The sequence below is a fragment of the Squalius cephalus genome (assembly GCF_949319135.1).
Source record: "Squalius cephalus genome assembly, chromosome: 7".
In the NCBI taxonomy this organism is placed as follows: domain Eukaryota; kingdom Metazoa; phylum Chordata; class Actinopteri; order Cypriniformes; family Leuciscidae; genus Squalius; species Squalius cephalus.
In genome coordinates this window covers 4,461,115-4,478,886 of record NC_137128.1, presented here as the reverse complement: position 1 = coordinate 4,478,886, position 17,772 = coordinate 4,461,115, and the positions used below count along the sequence as shown (strand labels likewise).

The window sequence follows — 17,772 nt, the reverse complement described above, 5'->3', positions numbered from 1 at the left end:
CCTGCCATGCCTGTCACTGAGACTGATACACCTGCCATGCCTGTCACTGAGACTGATACACCTGCCACGCCTGTCACAACCAGCTCAACTGACGACAAGCCTACGGAGGAACCGTATCCAGGTTTTGAATCCCAAGTGCAACAAATTCTACAGGATGCTGACGCACTTCAGGACAATGCCGATCGCCAAAAGCTGCGACAAGTCCTGTATAAATTCAAAGAACACTTTGCTAAAGACTCTTTAGACTGTGGTCTCACCAACCTCCACACAGTGCGCATACCCACGCACCCCAAGGCTCCTCCCACCTTTGTCAAGCAATACAAGATTCCCATTGCCTCACACGAACCAGTGCAGGAAATTATCGAATCCATGCTTGAAAAAGGTGTAATCCGAAATTGTAATTCCACCTACTCTGCACCCATCTGGCCCGTTCTCAAGCCAAACGGCAAATGGCGGCCAACAATAGACTATCGAAAACTAAATCAGCAGGTGCCGTTGTCACGATGGCCCATGACACAACTGGAGCAAGAAATACCCAGAATCAGGGGAGCCACCATCTTCTCTACACTCGATGTGGCCTCTGGATTCTGGACTATTCCAGTGCACCCAGACGACCAACACAAGTTGGCCTTCACCTTCGGCAACCGCCAATACACCTTCAACCGATGCCCATTTGGGTATGCAAACTCACCAGCTGAGTTCAACATCTTCTTAAACAAAGCCTGCCCTGACGCCAGGACGAGAGGTAACCTGATTTACGTTGACGATGTGCTCATGAAAAGCACGACGGTGGCCGACCACCTAAAAGAAATTGACTATGTTCTGAACCAGTTATCTGCTGCCGGCGCCAAAATAGCTCTACACAAGGGGCAGTGGTGTCGCAAAAAGGTAAATTACGTGGGCCTGCTCATTGGACGCCATGGCATTGAACCACAATCAAACCGCATCCATGCCATCCAAAACATCAAGCCTCCCACCAACGTCTCTGAACTTCGAAGCTTTCTGGGAGTATGCAATTACTCCCGGCAATTCATCGAACACTATTCAGACATAGCCAGGCCTCTCACAGCTCTGCTGAAAAAGGACTGCCCTTTCGTCTGGTCAGACGCTCAAGAACACGCCATGAAAGAACTTAAAAGACATTTATGCTCAGCCCCTTGCCTTGCGTACCCTGATCCACAAAAAGAATTCTACCTCGACGCTGGGTTTTCAAAACAATGTCTAAGTGCTGGCCTATACCAACGGCATGACCAAGACAAAAAGGTGATCGCATATGCCAGCAAGACACTTCTCCCTCCAGAATGCAAATTCTCTGACTGTGAAAAAGCTTTGCTCTGTACGGTATGGGCCATTCAGCGCTTCTCCAACTACATTGGAGCACAGAAAGTCATCATTGAGACTTGCCACCAACCCGTCATGTTCCTTAACAGCCAACGGATAAGAGACGGTGTGGTCACCAACTCACGCATAGCTACATGGCTAATGGCTCTCCAAGGACGAAACGTCGAAGCCAGATATGCACAAAACCACAAATCCGCTCTAGGTAACGGTCTGGCGGCATGTCAAGACTGTTCTGACAACGCACCTGCTGCAACGCTAAATACACCTGAGCCCCAGCAGCCACAACTGACCTGCCACAGGTACTTTGACAAGAATGCGTGCGAAGGCATGCCCACAGCTTACGTCGACGGATGTTCCTACAACAGTGAGGGCATCCTAAAAGCTGGCGCAGGGGTACTGTGGGTAAACAACCACCCATGCCCACCCCAACACTTCAAGCTGGGCCCCCAGTCATCACAATACGCAGAAGTAGCAGCAATTCTCATTACTCTACAAATCGCAGCAGCCCATAACCTCAAAGAACTGCTCATCTGCACAGACTCGAACTATGCCAGACTCAGTTTTGTGTGCCATCTTCCAACCTGGAAACAAAATGGTTTCACAACTGCTAACAACAAGCCTGTCAAGCATCAACACCTGTTCCAAGAATGTGTCAACATCACAACAACACACGACATTACCGTGTACTGGAAGAAGGTGAAAGGACATTCTAAACTCCCAGGCCAAGACAAAGACCTCAACGACCACACTGACGCCCTCGCAAAAGCGGGCGCCCTACACGGAGAACCGTGGGTTTCCCCAAAAGCCCCACCCACCCCAGAAGTAGCAGTAATAACCCGCAGAAAGCAAACCGCACCTGCAACAGCACCTGCGTCAGAACTTCTGTCACTTACACCACAAATTTCCAACAACGACCTTGCAGATATGCAAGCATCAGACACTGCCATACAGGCAATTAAAACGCACCTCCTCGACCCCTCCACCTCCCCTCTCACACCTTCAAATCTCACTGATGACTCCGATCTCAGACATCTATACAACTCCAGACACATGTTACGTGTGCGGGACGACATTCTTTGGTTTGTCAACGATGACACCACTTCGCTAAAACTCGTGGTACCTCGCTGTCAAAGGGGGGAAATGATAAATCACGCCCACAACGCACCATATGCTGGGCACCACGGTACCAGAGCCACGTATGAGACACTTAGACAGGTGGCATACTGGCCATGTATGCAACAGGATGTGGCAGAATATGTGAGAGAATGCCTGGTCTGCTGTCAGTTTCACCCAACAAACCTGACTCACAGAGCCCCGTTGCAACGCAGAGGAATCACGTTCCCCTGGTCAGACCTTCAAATCGACTGGGTAGGACCCCTCCCCCGGTCATCAAGAGGCAATAAGTACTTTCTCACGGTAGTGTGCCAGTTTACCAAATGGGTAGAGTGTCTGCCAGCACCCAACGACACTGCTCAAACAACGGCATATCTCCTGATGAACCACATCTTCTCCCGATTCGGCCTACCGCTCAGAGTCAACTCAGATCGAGGAACTCATTTCACCGCAGAGATCATGCAAAAGATCTGGAGAATCCTAGGGGTACAAGCCAAACTTCACATCAGCCACCATCCGATCTCATCCGGACAGGTAGAAAGGTCTAACCGAACGGTGGTCGCCATGTTGAGAAAGTATGTGTCGACCAACCAGAAAGACTGGGATGTGAAACTCCCCCTGGTGCTGATGGCCCTCAGAGCCACCCCGCAGGAATCAACACGAGTATCCCCATTCGAACTCATGACCGGGAGGCAGATGACCCTGCCATTACACCTTTTATACCAACCCGGAGACCACAACCTCGTCACCGCCTATACCACATCTCAGTACCTGGACGAGCTCCATAAACACTTGAGAACAACTTTCGCTTTCGCCCAGCAACACCTGAAAACCAGTGCTGACGGCCAGAAAGCATATTACGACCGAAAGGCATCACACCAAGAACTCAGCGTGGGCGACAAAGTCCTGTACTACAGTTTCGCCCTGCCTCCCAAACAACTGTCAAAAAAGTTTCTGCCTCACTGGACTGGCCCTCATGAAATTGTGAACAAACTCTCCCCAGTAGCGTACCAAATCCAGCTGAAACGGGGACCAAAAGAGCCAGTCCTCAAATGGGTCCACCGCAATCAGATTAAGAGATATGTGGCCACTAGCAGGAACAGACAGGAAGGGCCCAATGCAAGCTAACCTCAACCGCCGTCGTTACAGGAAAAGAAGACCAGACCCTCCAACGGGACAACCCTCGCTGACCTGTGCCTTTTCTCTTTCCCCTTGTTCGTCCACACCTCTCTCTCTCTTGCCTGTAATAGGATGCTGCTGTGGATCATCATCATGTGCTTCCCGACGACCAGAAGCCAGCCGCCACCCGACCTCGTCTCTCCAGCCCCGGCCTCGGGAATTGTGTTGAGAGAGCAGCCCGGATTGCTTATAACGAACTGTCGAACGCACACACAGAAGGTGTACGTGCGACTCGACCCTCGAAACGTCTACCGTGCACACTACCCAAAAACAGCCGTCCTGTACAGCTGGGCGGGTGCCAGATGGACCGAAAATGCCCTCGACCACGCCGAAGCCGACATCGAACACATGCTGAACCAACTCGAGAAGATGACTCTCACCCAGGCCGAATTGAGCGGGCACAACAGGCGCCCCAAACGTTTTCTAGGAGCCCTGCTTGGAGCCGCTGCTGCCGTAGGCACACTGTTCAACATTGGCATGTCCAGCGTCAACGCAGTGAACATCGCCACGGTACGACGACATGTAGCGGAAATCCAGACGGAACTTCCACAGCTGAAAGATCAACTCACCACACAAGGCGCATCTTTGACCACCATAGGCAAGACATTGAGAGGCACAATCACCGTCCTCAACACACATAGTGTCATGATAAACAAGACCATGAGCTCCATAAAACAGCTGTTCACAATCTTCGAGAGCAACTTTGCCCAAACCCAGTTGGTCACCGCATTAATGAATGACATGCTCAGAGAAGTGAGCTCTTCCATAGACAACTTAGCCATGGGCAGGATCCCACCATATCTGATACCCCTGAGTCTGGTACAGACCGTACTGGCTTCCGCCATCACTACACCCACTGATCCTATACAAACCCATCTCGCCTACTCGCTGGGAAGTGCCATCCCACTGTATGTGGACCCGGCACAGCGAGAAGTGGCCTTCCTCCTCAACTTGCCCATTATAGAGTCGAGCCGAATCTACCGACTCAAAGACATTGTCAACATTGGATTCTGGCAACGTGACACGCAGTTCAAAGTCCGGACTCCGGACGTGGTGGCCTACCACGACAGCGACCCACAACTGTACCTAGCCCCTAACTTGCACATGTGCACCCTCACCAAAGACATACACTACCTCTGCCCTAGCAAACCCTTCCTCCGGGATAACACCGATGGGATCTGCGGCCTCCAACAGCTGGCTAGCGACGCACGTTGTCCGGCTGATGCGAAACCTCGCAACCAAGTCACCGAGACGCAAGCTGAAATCGTAGGAAACCGATGGCTCGTGAACACTCCCGTGCGGTCCGCAACACTGACTTATGACCAACACGACACTGCTACCCGTGTCAATCTGCTGAACCAAAGCATGTGGATTCAAGTCCCACGAGGAGCCATCCTTCACCTGGATGACCTGGCCTTGTACCACCTCCCAAGTGAAGAGTACCAAGCCGAACTGGAGATTCCACCTTTCTTCAGGGACCGCAACTTCACTCTAGATCCAGAACTGGAAGATTGGATTGCAAAAGGGGGGTCACAAATCATCGATATAGCCCCACTGGACTCAGCCCTTCAGGCCTTGTCTCGACAACCCATCCTGAACACTTCACCTGTGGTCCAAACCTGGACAGCGGCTGACACCGCCCTCTGTCTTACCAGCATCCTCGGACATACCCTAGCTTTGGGCTTGGCCTATATCCTGTACAGAAGAGTCAACGCAATCCGAGCTTCCACAACCAAGCTCACAGAGGCAGTCTCCGTCGGCTTCAGGAGAAACCCTCGGAAGGACGACGCCTCACCAGAGAATGCGGAAGACCTCATCGAACTAAGCCCCAATCTTAACAACCCCTTTATAGCCACCTCATCTCCCTGACCTGCCATCTGACCACTGTTACTGTGATGAGTCGACCAGGTCCATCCATGCCCTGTTCACTCATCAAGGGGGGAATGTAACGCACATCAGATGGTCAGATCACCAGCTCTATCTCTCTATATGTTAATTTACTGAAATTAGCCTGTCTTCAAATTCCCTTTTGCTCTGAGACCTAATTAAATCATTGGTGTCCTAATCCACAAACACCTCTATTGTCTTAAGATCCTTCCTTCCTGGACCCCAGACCCAACGGCGCCTACGAATGACCTAAATCATTAACTATCTATCTGAAAACAGAGATCCCTTACTGCTGACTTCTAGTTTATGGCTCCGCGAACATCCGCTGATCACCAAGAGCAATCCCCCCTGACCAATAAAAGCAATCTCAAGAGGACCCTAGGGACTCTCTGTCAGACATTCATTTACATGTAGACCCTCAGGCAACACGTAAGAAAACAACCAGACTCTGTTCGACCGCTAATCTAATCAGACCAAGTAACACGCACACACCTAGACTCTCTCACCCCGTGCTCGGGGACAAAAGTTCAACGCAGCAGGATGAACCTTCAGTGACTCTTCCAGCACACACACACAAGGAAACACACACAGATCCTACCACGTGTGAATCAAAATCATCTTGTGAAATGTTTAAAATGTATTCTCTTGATGTATGCATGATCCCTTTGTCCCAAATATTATGCCTATATAGTTTTATTGATTTGTAATCCATTTGATGTGACTATAATCGCGAAAAATCAGGCATCCGCGGGTGACTATGTCATAGAGATACCATTCGTGGTATCATTGTGTTCCATAAATCCCAACGGTGTGGAATCTTTAACCCAAAATCTCCGAAGACGCATTATTTCATTAAATCCAGTGTTATTAACGATAGGAACAAATTTAGCTTCTCCTTAACTATTAGGAAGGGGCGTGAGCCTCCACAAAACGTCAGGAGGTAGTCACAATCGCCCTTCCAGGCGATTGGGTCATGCACCTAAAAGAGGCTGGGCTTAACCCCTTCAAAATGCCGCGCTTCTCTGATCTCAGTGCACATCGCCAGAGAGAGAGAGACGACACGCCTTCTTCCATCCTTGGAAGCTTCGTTCGCGTTTATTTTCATTTTTCTTCCAAGTTTTATTTTCTTCAAACTACCTTACTTCAGTTTTGATAGTCTCCTTCAACCAACCCAAGATACCAACTTAAAGCTAAAGATCATTTTGCTGAGTTCCGCTCGCTTCAAGTCGCTATAGCAACTAGACGCTGTGATCACGTGACTCCGCTTCCGTCCAACACAGACGAGACCACACAAAGAGGGCCGATCTACAACTCAGACGTAACGTAGACCTTAAATTTCCAACCTGAAGTGCTGTTTAAAGTGTCTAATATTGCTGTGCCTATTGGGGTCTTGTTGTGACTGACTGAACTGTCTCTACCTATCTCTCATTTCTCTTTACTCACACTTACACACTCTTCGACGCACACATCTGCACCTACACACACACATACACGCCCACCTCTCCACGTGTCTCCTAGACATAAAAACACGGCCACGTGCTGCTAAAGGCGTGCTCCTACACACACACATACACACACACACACACCTCTCCTTACCACGCTCTCAGTGTACACACACAAAACCCTTTCTTAAAATTCTCTCTCTCTCTCTTATATTCTCCCTTTTTCCTTCCCCTACTCTAACCGTTTTATTCTACGTTTATTTTGCTATATTCCTCATTACGATCGTATATTGTTTTGTTTATGTATATTTACTCCTGTGTGATTTAAACTAGTATATGTAACCAGTAGTTCGTTTGAATAAACTTTGTTAAATCATTTGAATTGAGATTGCCTGTTTGTTTCAATACTGAGTCCCTGAGTAGTGCAGATCTTTACCTCTTAACGCTCTACGATAAATTTGACTATTGAAAGAAATCTCAAATGGTCTAAAAACACTAAGATACTTATTTTCTTGTGGCCACAGAAAAGAAACTGTCTATCAGTGTTAAAGACGTGAGATTTCCGTTCAGATATTGTACATTTTGTGTGCTGGACATACAGTTCGTACAATAAATGAACATTCTTCAAATTACATCTAAAATTTCCCCAAATTGAACATATTATACCCGTCTATATCAGCGAGTACTACAAGTAATTGTGTAACCTCTGATATAAGCTGAGGTTTTGACCAATTCCCTATTTGGTAATTCTTTAATTCATGTAAGCAACATATGCATATTCACATTAAGGCTAATTTGAGCTAATTAATTCCCTAACATAAGTCATTGTTGTTACATAACTATAGAACCAATTCTAAATGCGCATGTGAACGCCATCAGCGTTTCTCACAGGTTCGCGTTTAAAGTCTGTGTAGAGGGAATGGTGTCGTCTTAGCGGCCCCTAATTTAATAACAAATGATAGTTGCGACGGAGGCAAATCAATCAAAACTAACTTTAGATGGAAAATAACTTAACTCTGCTATAAAGCCAAAACAATCTCTGTTACCTTAAATTATACGCTTATCTCTGTAAAGCTGCTTTGAAACAATCTACATTGTTAAAAGCGCTATATAAATGAAGATGACTTGACTTGACTTGACTTAGCTCACTTTAAAGTTAATAAAACCTTTTCTACTTTACCTCTCTGGATCTTTGGGGAATCTATGAAATGCTAGTTGATTGGTTGTACACTGGTAGTTGTTGCAGTTGATGGCAGAACACTGTTTTCTTTGTTTCCAATTATTTCCAGACATAATGTTAATGCTGTACTGTAGTTGTGCTAACGGTAAAGCCGTTGGTTCAGTCCAAAATGGCGGCCGCGCTACCGAAGCGCCACCTAGTGGCTGTTGTCAAAACTGCAACGGAGTTTCGCCTCTTGTTACTTCTATACTCTTTGGTGATATATTAAAAAGAAAGCCAGAAGATTTGAAATAACAGCAGCTGCCAATTTTAGAAACAAAGATTGTATATTGTCAGGGCCTGTTAATATTGTGTGTGTGTGTGTGTGAGAAGACCTGTGTCTTCCATTGGGGTTTTCCTCATCCATGGATGGATTACTCCGCTCTCCTACCTGATTTCATCGGTGACACCTGTTGTTTTGTTGATTTCCCTTTTCCCCTTTAAAAAGGCGCAAGACGGATGGCAGAGGGGGCGGCCTATTTGATTGCTTTTGTTATTCGTTTGGTTATGTTTTCTTTTTGCATGCATCATTACACCACAGCACATTACATTTCCATGCATTCATCTAACATGACACTGCTGACACCTGACTGCTACATTACACAGTTTTTGTATAGTTTTTCCTTTTGTTAATAAATAACTTTCTTTCAAAATCTGACTTTCTTGTGCGTCCCAATTTTTGTTGCGTCCCTTTTGAACCACGGGGCTAACAATATATATATTTTTTTTTTTTTTTTTTTTTTTTTTTAAGTTTATTAGTGATCTGTTGAAAGTAAACTCTTTGATTCTGTGTAATGTATGCAGAAAGGCTCTGTCAGAAGGGTATCCCAGAGTGGAAAAACTGTATTATCATTTACTGATATGATAATTACATATTAGAGTAATGATATAATAATGTATTATAATTACATTAACAAAATCACTTTGGAGTGTTTTTAACCTAAACTGACAATTAATTGATTTAGATTTTGGAAATTGTCCCTCATTTCAATTATATTTTGCAACTAATTTGACTTAAATACTTGTTAATGCATTTTTCATCATGCTTCTTCTAATGGCTCTGTTATACAGGTATAAGAATATATTTTTTTACTCGTTTACTGTTTAGATTGCATTTATGTCCGCATTCATGATCTTTCTCACAGAGCTATAATGTGTGCTATGGGTTAGCGATATACAGTGACACTGGCCCCTAAATTAAAACATTGTGGCAAAAACATGATTTTTGAAATAGGGCTGGACAATAAATGATTTCATATCGAGATCATGATCAAATTCTAACATTGAGCTCTGGTCATGTTTACTCTATATGGATTAATCTATCAGCCTATCACACAGTATGAATCAACATGACAACAGCCAGTCAGTGCATGTTGCTAATAAATCTGTTCGTTCTGCGACACTGAGACCAGTGTGAATGAGGGCATAGTTTTGTCTCCTACACAAACTTAAACAGGCACACACACACACACACACACACACACACACACACACACAGTCTCACTGTATGAGGACACTCCACATGATCTTCATCTCCAGAGCTGCTCTTCAGAGTCACTTCACAAGCTTTTACCCCGTTTCATCTGAGGAAAACTACTGTCAAACACACACTGAAACTCTGATTACATTTAAAAATAAATTTTGAATTCATTTCAAAACACACCATATTTGATGATACATTTGTATTAAATCAATAAACATAGAATCCAGAAAAATATAATAAAAAAACACACTTTAGGAAGAAAAATTAAATAAAAATGTTGGGCCCTAAATTGAAAGGTAGCTTACTCTGTGGAGTTTAATTGTGAACAAACAAATGATGATGATATGTTTGGCCATATCCAGCTCTATTTTTGAATCATGAATAATTTGTGTCCTAATACAAAACAAAAGGATTGAATGTATAAATACACACCTCAGGATGTCAGTCATTTACAATATCCAGCATCTTAGATACTAGTCCAGAAACAGGGAATATAACAGATGCACTGTTGAAATGTCTATTTAAGAGGTTTTAAACAGGGTTTAGAGATATGTGTGGTATAATGTCCCGCTCCAGTGCAGTAGGTGTCGGTGTGTGTTCAGCTGTTCCAAACCCTCCTGTAAAACACACGAAGAAGAGGAAAACGAAAGGAACAGCATCTGGTCCTCGTTTATAGCCGTTGCGTCGCACAGAACAGGCTCTGAGAGAGGCGGACGACACTTCCGACGCATAAGCTGTGATTTATAAAAACAAACTTGCGCTCCTGCACGCAAACTGTGACCCGTGTGTACGAACGTTTTGGAGACGGAGCAGTTTGGCGAACCGATGGTGAGCTGGAGTTAAATGTCGTTTTGATCGCTTTTAGACAGAACATTTTAAGAAAATTAACCATATACAGATAGATAATACAATTATAATTTGACTCACCAAGCCTATCGCATGAAGCAAACATCCATCCATGAAATGTCCGCGGCAGCGAGCGCGGGCCGTTTAGTGAAGCTGCCGCATAGGCCTAACGTTATATCTGACGGCAGATGAAGGAAAACTGTACATCTTCATTATGAGTCATAATCATAAATACAGTGCATGTTCTCAATAACAGTTTAAATAAATAAAAGAATGATTTAAAATATGTTTTACTTCTGATATAAACATTTAGATTAAATAGGCCATTCTCATTAATGGAGTTAAACACTTTAAAAATTACATGAAAATCATTACTGAGAAGTTACCCAGCTAGAAATGTTACGTTCCCAGGACGATTTCAGAACGTCCCCAAAATCGGGATGTGGACCATGTTTTATTTGGAATTGTGATATTTCCAGAACGTTCTCAGAACGTCCCCACTGGTGTCAAAGACGCCGCCTAGTAACGTTTCGGGAACGGTCGGAGACGGTCATGGTGTGGAGTTCTTTAAAGGGTGGGGTTTGTTTGTGTGTTTGTGCTTCTTGTGCTATGCCGATGAGGTTGTTTGGCTCATTTGTGTTTAGATAGGTGAAACCTCTGTTGTTGGTTATTGTCCCAGCTATGTTTTTTGTGCATGTCCAAAAATGTTTGTTAAATGGACTGACAGTTTGGCTTGTTTGTGTATGTGTGTGTTGCGTTAGGGATGTCAATTTTAACAAATTCCTATGATCGATCGTCGTTTAAATGAACGATCGTTTAATCGTTAGCCGTAACACTGCATTATGAGTCTGCAGCAGTGGCATATGGCCAACAGCATGACGGTGTGCAAATAGCCTACTGCACAAAACGCTATGTTCCTCACTAAATGAATGAGAATGGTTTTTAATCTAAATAAAGGGCTAGTAGTATTGTAAAAGGTTTCAATGTGATTGATCATTTAATTAAATTAATTATTTAATAATCAAATATAAAGACTAGCCTAATGAAAAGTGTCACCAACGCCTCAGATGCGTGCTTGGAATATGTGACTGTTGTGGACGTGCTCTTCCTGGAACAACCCAGCAAACAGAACGTTGGCACAAATTTTTTTTTACCGATTTTCAAACGGTTTGGTTTGTTATAAACATCAGATATGTAGTCATAACCAGTGCTCGAAGTGGGGCGGTACCCAGACAGCAAACTGACTACGAAACGCATCCGCCGCGGAGGTACAGTGAACTCCGGAACGGATCCAGAAAGCGGATCCGAAACTGCGTCCACTTGCACACCGCGCCGGATCCGCCGCGGTGGCGGCTCGCGGATCCGGTCCGACACCGCTGCGGTCCCTTTGCGTATCCGTACATAAATGGGTACATCCGCCCCGGCTTCACTTTGGATCCGCGAATGAGCCGCATATCCGCTCCGGGTCCGTTTTGGACCCGGTCATATGCCCGTCCCGGGTCCGTTTTGGACCCGTTCATAAAATTCAGTCTACAATGCCACTTTTTTCCCCACACTTGATTATCTGGCCAAAACTATAGCTACAGATATATTTAAAATCTAATGGTGGACGAACATTAGATAGACTGGACTGCTCTATAAAAGCTTGAATAGTTATTAATGTACAGTATGTGCCTTTGAATAAAACATGAAATCATTAAACATTAATAGCCAACTAACAATAACAAAATAGGTTATTACAGACTATAAATGTATTTACTATTTTTTTTAATAGTTTTATTCATGTATAGGCTACATTGAATAGACATTACAGAAAAAAATGAAATCAACCATGAATTGTACCAAGAACATCATTTTATTTAGTGAAAAACATTACACTAAAATGATAAAGTTTTTTTTTTCACTACTGTTGGGTCAAGGTTTCCTGACAGGGGCTCCGGCTCCTTGAGCTTCCCCTATCTGATGCCAGGTTGAACCACCGGATTACATGTTTTGTAATGTCGTCATCGGTGGCGGCACAGGAGACATGGCTCTTTCTCACACCACCTGTAATACATAAGCAGATTTTCATTACATGTCATGAAATCACATTGAAGCTACCAGGTTGTTGTTTTTTAGAGGATAGACATAATTCTTTTTTTAACTTAAAATAATGTCAAGTCGTAACAGGGTGAAAGGCACTTCTGCCTCCGCTTTGCGGTCCTTTATCTGCTATAACCACGCTATGTAAGATTGCCAGATCGGGTCGCGTTTCTGTAGTTCTAATGAGACATAAGAAAACTACAGACTTTAATAGACTCCCTAAAGAATTTGGCACAAACACAAACAGAAGCTCAACTAAAATGATTAAGTGATTATAATTTTAACCATTATACAGCGTGAAAAAAAAAAAAAAGTTTTCCTTGAATAAAACTTGAATGCCCATAAGTTTAGATGACTAAAAAAAGAACTAAAGAAAAACAGGATAAGGTTGACTAAATATGATAAAAGTTAAATAGTAAACTTGACACAGGACTAAGCATGCATAAAAATAAAAAAAGCGGACAAAATAAACTCTATTTGAGTCTTGTATCTAATGAGGTATTGCTCACCAGAGCAGGCAATACTGTCTGATCCACATCTTCCCCCCCGCCAGGTAGGTCTGTAGACCCTGCTTGCAGAAGGGGTTTGCTCTTCTGCTGGTCTCTGTGAACAGTTAGGCGGAGAAATGGGTGGAGGTGGAGCAGCTGTGCCGCTACTTAGGATAAAAGGTGGTGGTGCAATAACAGGAGCTGATGGTTGTGTTAAAAGTTTGCCTCTTTTTATGAGCATCTTCCTCCTCGCTCTCATCAGAGTCTCCCAAGAAATGACTATAAATTAGGGTGGAAAAAAACAAGCAGTAAACATCTTATTAATTACTCTTATTAATAATAATAATAAATGTAAAGCCTTCCTGTAGCTCAAACAGTAGAGTGTTGGCGCTTGCAATGCTAAGGTCATGGGTTCAATACCCAGGGGAAGCAAGAACTGATAGGAATGTAAATGTGTACCTTAAAATGCAATGTAAGTTGCTTTGGATATAAACGTCTGCCAAATGCATAAATGTAAATGTAATTACATAAACATTTTCACTGGCCTAAGAACTTAAATTGTAAATCAATGTAATTGGTTGAGAATGGTTTCTCTGAGAAACCAGAAAACATACTGTCCATTTAACTCTATTTCAGCTGGCTTTACGTGTGGTGGTTGTCGGGTTCATCATATCCTAACACTAAATTATGTTTTTGAGAAAATATAGAGGCCAAAAAGTTAATGTAAAATATAAAGGATAATATACGTATACTAACATCGGCTTTGGCCTTCTTTTTGGACGAATCTCCTCCTCTTCCTCTTCAGACTGTAGATCTGATGTGTTGCAATTTAGAGCTTTCTTCAAGAGTTGTTGTGCCACAAAGTAGTCATCTAAAAAATAAATAGCCTACATGTTAAACTTCAGTAGACCTTCAAATTAATAGAGTTAAAACAGAACTATAGACAACAGAACAATATGAGAATGTAATTAAAAGGATTTTCTTCCCATATAACATATTGGCAAAATACTTTGATATTTGCTTACAAAAGCCATTTAGATTATTTAAAAAAGAAAATAGCATACCACATGACTCTGGCATCATATTTTTTCCAGTCAGGTCCAGGTTCCTCAGAATTTTTCACTGCCCCGTTCACTCTCTCATCATTTATGTAGTTTGGCCAATAGGTAACTCCATCACTGTACCAATTTTGTGGCACCAAACATCATTAAACGAGAAGGAAGTAACAAACAGCACCAGATAAATTTAACTTCCTGTTTCAAGAACATTTCAAGAACCAAGTATGTCTACCTTGGGTTATTTCACCAAGTGTATGGTGTAATTGCATATGGGTCACTTTTAAATGAAAAAAGCTGGTCCAAAAAATAAAAGAAATTCAGATATGGTCAACAAATCGGAATTGGGCATCAAGACCTGCAGTATAAATGTGGCCTTACTGAACTCAATTGAATCAACAATGAACTGTCAACTTACAGTGAAGTTGCTGAAGAACTTACTGTCTTAAGGTGGAGCTGGAGACAGGTACAGTTTTTCTATTCATTTTATCTAAAAGAAACGTAACAGAAACACAAAATACACATTTCAACTAGTGAGTTGTGGAAAATAACCAAAATTTTGAGTGTTTTCAAAAATAATTATACAGCAGGGCTCGACAATAAGGACTGCCTGATGGCCCGGGGCCAGCGTGAAAGATACTTGGGCCAGTTGCAGGAACTTTCACCTGCCCCATTGGGCCAGTGCTGCATCTTCAAGTTGATAATTTGCAAATTTTTAAGCCTTGACAATTGAAATGCTGTAGTGTGGACCAGTGTCAGTATTTGACAACATATCTGGCTAAATCAAGTTGGAACCGTATTAAATCTTACTTTACTCTGATGTCAGGAAAAGATGAAACTCCAAAATAAGACTGGTGGCACTTGAACAAACTGTGAACTGTAAGCTGCAACAGAACACACACACACACACAAACACACAATATCTTAATATGATATGAAATAATTATCTGAAACAACATTACATGGGGAGGTGGTGGATAATATATTTGTCATGATGTAAACAAAAATGGACTCAAACTAACCAAACCAGTACAGTGCTAAATGCTGTAGTGTGGACCAGTGTCAGTATTTGACAACATATCTGGCTAAATCAAGTTGGAACAGTATTAAATCTTACTTACTCTGATGTCAGGAAAAGATGAAACTCCAAAATAAGACTGGTGGCACTTGAACAAACTGTAAGCTGCAACAGAACACACACACACACACACACACACACACACACACACACACACACACACAGTATCATATAATATTAATTATTTTTTTGAAACAACATTACATGGGGAGGTGGAACTGTCAAAATGTAAACAAAAATGGACATGTTATACCAGAAATTCAGTGAAAAAAGTAAGTTAGGTAACGTTAGGCCTAACATGATAATATTGCCTGACATTTTAACGTTAGCAGCTACTGGAGGGGAGAAAATACGCGCTCAGGGTGTGATAAAAATCCGGACAGCTAACGTTATTTAAATCACCTAACCTCCCAGACAGAAAGAATATACCATCCAAATAGCTTTTTACTCAAAGTTATTAATTATCAAATACATTTTTACTCAAATCTACGCTAATGACAATTTGCTAACTTGGTTTGCCACAATCATTTCAGAAATAAAATCATCGGTATGTTGAACGGTATGAACGGTAATGTTTTACAGCTAAGTAACTGTACAAATAAAGCATATTTGAACCATTCTTACCGTGTTCCGTGCTTGTCGACCTGCCGGTTAGCTTTTCCACAGTGCGGAGAATGATTCTGTGACGATGGCGACAGTTGAAATTAGGCGCGTTTGGTCAGCGGGTCCGCCCAGCGTCTGTAGCGAGTCCGCGAGGTGACAGTGCGTCAGGGGGCGGGGCACATGTTAAGGCGCGTCCGAAGTGCGGATCCGTATGCGATCCATTCTGGGTGCGGCGATCAAAACCGCAGGCGGGGCCGATCCTGGAGGCGGGGCTGATCCTGTTAGCGCAGCGAAAACGAATCTGACAGTCAGGCGGATCTGGCGGCTTGAGGGCGGGTCCGCCACGGACTCCTTTGCTGTGTGGGTACTCACCGGTACCAGAGCATGTGAGCGAAGCGGAGCGGTGTGACGCTCAGCTCAATATTCCGCTCTATGCGCGTGCGCTCCACTCAGTCGCTCGCGTCCCAAGCGAAAGCTCCACTGATGAATCGCTCACGCTCACCGGTAAAACGAATCCCGCTCAGATCCCGCTCAGACATAAAATGTCTCTGTAGGCTACTTGCTTTCTGTTTGTACTTTGTAATGAATATCTGGAATAAATGTATAAATTACAGTAGCTAGGATTGTAAATAGAAGTTATTTCGGGGTGATTCTGAATAAAAGTCTGTTCTTTTTATTAATTTAAATGCATTAAATTAACTTAATTAAAAAACATGTCTAGCCCTTTGGCAAACTTGCCTATTAAATGCGATAACTGAAAAGGTATATTTGATTTTCGTTATTTTATTTCCGTGAACATAACTGCAGTTGCAAAACAGGCTTATTAAAACGCGCGCGTGCGCACGCACGCACGCACGCACACACACACACAAACAAGATGAAATGCATGTAGAACTTCACAAAACACATCTGGACTATCATGCTTATAAAAGCACACACAGGTGAAATGCACTTAACAACATCTTATCAAAGCACACCTGGATGATTTACTGGCATTAGTAAAAGAAACGCGCGTTCTAAAGTTTAAATAGACCAAAACTGCAGGTAATTGCGGTCTATTTAAAAACGTCTCAATCTTTACATCACTTTAGAATTTACTTTTAGAAACATTAGCTTGGACAAAGTATTAGGTTTCAGGCTCATGCGGTGTGCCCGGGACAGTAATCCAGCGGCGGAAAACACGCGCTCAGCACTGGAAGAACCACTGGGGATGCTGAAGATTTTGCGGGCGACCCTGGCTAGTCGAGGGAGTGATCCAGCATTGGTTTTCCAAAATCCTAGGACGTCTTCATGTGGACCTTTTCTCATTGAGCCCAGGTACTCCTCCATCTCACCTCTGGCACTGTCAGCTACACTCGAGTTGCTCTCATATGAGCCGAAAATGCGGGCCTTCTTGGGAGCGCTTCTAGCCTCAGTCACTGTGTCCACCGCAGTCTCCACACCACTGCATTCTGCCTCTTTTACCAACATTTCACGTATCTCTACGAGTTGATTGCTCACTGTACCATCTCTAATGATCCATTCAGTTTTAAAACGTGGATCCAATACAGCCGCCAACACAAGGTGCTTGTCAGAGTAAAATCTGTTAAAACGAGTAGAGACATTATCTGACAGTGTCTCCACAAATGCACGAATGTTGACGGAGCGGTTGTCAGGGACACTGGACAAAAGCTGTTTGATTTCCATTACAGCTGGAAGAATCATGCCAAGGTTTCCGAGCTCTTTTTGCATAGCAGTTGTAAGCTCTGCCAGAGGCAATAGCACCTCAGTCAGGGCTTGGAGATGAAGTACGTCATTCATGGTCAGCTTACTGTGCTCGGGAATTTTTCAGCTTGTTTTGGAATTGCGGGTCTCTTTCAAACATTTTCAATACTGATTCAATCATGCGCAGCTGACTGCTCCACCTGGTGACACATGCTGGGGTGGGACGCACACCTAGTTTATCAGCCTCCTCAG

The 17,772-nt window shown here is 43.5% G+C and overlaps 1 protein-coding gene and 1 long non-coding RNA gene across 2 annotated transcripts in view; one reads left to right on the top strand and one right to left on the bottom strand.

The window, feature by feature from the left end:
* The window catches only part of LOC307161627 (NACHT, LRR and PYD domains-containing protein 3-like), a 177,691-nt gene that overhangs the window by 78,818 nt on the left and 81,101 nt on the right, over positions 1 to 17,772 (top strand). The window lies entirely within an intron of this gene.
* Positions 14,576 to 16,020, bottom strand: LOC307161647. The gene is made up of 4 exons (XR_013821767.1): positions 15,838 to 16,020; positions 15,257 to 15,318; positions 14,946 to 15,019; positions 14,576 to 14,625 (listed from the first exon to the last, which is right to left on the bottom strand). It is a non-coding gene; the product is annotated as an uncharacterized lncRNA (long non-coding RNA).